Source organism: Branchiostoma floridae, chromosome 11, assembly GCF_000003815.2.
Source record: "Branchiostoma floridae strain S238N-H82 chromosome 11, Bfl_VNyyK, whole genome shotgun sequence".
Classification (NCBI taxonomy): domain Eukaryota; kingdom Metazoa; phylum Chordata; class Leptocardii; order Amphioxiformes; family Branchiostomatidae; genus Branchiostoma; species Branchiostoma floridae.
In genome coordinates, this window is record NC_049989.1 from 12,714,088 (window position 1) to 12,716,765 (window position 2,678).

Here is a 2,678-nt window from a genome sequence, read left to right on the forward strand (position 1 = left end):
TAATATAATGATTGGTAATTTGTATTAACAAAACACAGCATTCTGGAAACTTAACCAAACTGTGATAATATGAGAAACCTGCAATTATTGCAATTATGATGACACAGTAACCTGTATGCAAATGTACTAATATCATATAACTGAGATAAGTAAAGACACACTGTATTAAAATTTTATGTTTACACTAAAGCACTTTTGCTCTCTTTCACATACACACTCACACACACTTTCTATCCTCTCTCTCTCTCTCTCTCTCTCTCTCTCTCTCTCTCCCTCCCTCTCTCTCTCGCGCACACACACACACACACACACACACAATCATGTACACACACACACGAACACAACTTAACTGTGAATGATACTTTATGGAAGAAGGGTTTTTGACAGTTTTGATTTCAGTGTATCTTACAGTCAGTATATCTTACAAATTGAATGATAATTTTGGATATGCATTTAAGGTACAAATTCAGATTTTGCTCAGATACAAATTGTCATCTTCAATCGTTATATCAAAATCATTGTACTGATATCTATGGAGTTGTTGTTGAGGATGACCTACCTCACACAAAGGTTCCGATCCACAGCAGGTACAGTCCTGGCAACATTCACAGTTCATACAGGCTGCAGTGGAGCATCTCTGTACACAAAACATACACAATGTATTTACTCATCATCATCATAGTCCTTTTCGTCCTAACGGACGATCTGTTCAATGCCGATGGGCTCGTCTACGAGCAACAAGGCCAGCTCGGCTTCTGCACGGCTTCCCATGGGTCTCGCAGCAGAACTCCGTGAATTGACATGGCTCATGTCTCTTCCTACTGCGGTCAGCCTCCTTTTTCTCCAGGACATTTTCTAGTTCTCTAGAGCCTTTGTGTGTAGAGTTTACTATAAACACTAAAATAAGGATGTTCAATGTAGGATCTTGTATGTAAGGATCCTGCTATAAGCCCCTGTACGTGAAGGGTTGCCTACATGATTGTACATTTGTACATGTAAGTACATTGTATTCATATCAAAATATATGGACTTAATATGACACACTCTAGTAAGAAGCAAATTTTACGGAAGTCATACGATACATTTACTACTGTGTTACAGTAACTTGGAAACAAATTTTACGGAATTTGTATAATTCCACTATCATTCTCTGGAATAATTACAGAATGTATACAATCCACTACTAAGAAACACATTTTGCGGAATTCATATTACTGTAGAAATTCAGAGGGTCAAGTAAGAACAGAAAGAAACAACACCCCGACTCCCGGGATTCGAACCCGCGCCGAACCCGGGCAGCCGGATCACAAATCGAACGTGCAAACCGTTCGGCCAAAAGGCTTAAGCCGTTAGGCGTCTTCGGTTTAGCAGTCCTTGAACACCACTGTTACATTATTACTGATTTTCAGACCTACTCTACTGTTCATACGAGTTTAACGAACTTCCAATGTACTAACTTCACTCCATTTCTTTACTCTGACATTTTCAGCTGATTTTAGCATCAATGGCTTCAGAAAAGTTCATTACACCGTGGTAAAGTCGACTGGCAGCAGCTGAAATGAAATTGACTACCGGGATGTGATAAGGGACTTAAAGTTTACAATTACAATGTACAATATATAACTGTACACAGTGGCCTGGTTTACATGCATTTCCAAAAACATTTCCAAGTGTTTTCAAACTCACGTTTTCAAAAACATCTCCAGAGATGCATTTCAAAAAAGACTTCAAATTCACTTAATATGCATTTAAGCCTCCCCCCCCCCCCCAAAAGTTGTTGAATGTGTGTTTCGGAGCTGTTTTTAAAAACGCATCATAGAAGGTTGAAATCGTCACGCCTTTTCTGGTGTTTGGGGGAACAAGTTTCGAGAAGAATTTGAAAATGCATGTAAAGCGGGCCTTTAACTTACCTGTTAAAGCTATCAATTCACAGAACTGTACATTATACAATTATAAACTTAAATTTGTATCTTACCCCTTTCTGTCTGGGACACATGGAGTCCAGACAGGTTTTCATACTGGGTGCGTTTGGGTTGCAGCACTCGGCGAACGCCATCCAACACTCGCAGCAGCCAGCTTCCTCCTCATCCTTACTGCAGCATCCGCCCGAGCAGCACTCCCCGCAAAATCCACGCGACTGGAAGGTCAAAGGGTAAAGGTCAAAAGCCTGGTTATGAAGACAGAAATTGGGAGTTCAAATTTTTGACTGACTCTATAGAGCTACATGCATCATGACCGCAGCAACTTAGTAGTATGTTGTTATCTACTATGTCTAAGGTGCAGTATTGGAAGGTGGAGCCTATCCCTCTCTTTCTAGCCTGATCAAATCTTGCCTATACCAGCCCACCAAACATCCAACCAGCCTCACCTGTAAAGAGGTGCCAGTTACACCCTTACAGCCCCAGACAGCAGAGTTTGTATTACATTTACACACTTCACAGACTACTCTTCTTCCACCGCCTTTTAGTTTTACTGTCACAAAGTCAGGTAGTAACCATTTTATACCTGGGTAGAGTGACGAACATCTAGCCTGGTATCCAGCCGTAATATAGCGTCCTAGTCTCTGTTCTACTCCCTGGCGGTTGCAGTAGAGTAGTCCAGTAGAGTGGGAAACTAAATTACGGCTGGTGGTGCCGGTGGCGGGTCGTGAGCTGACCCTGGGACCAGTTGTTACAACC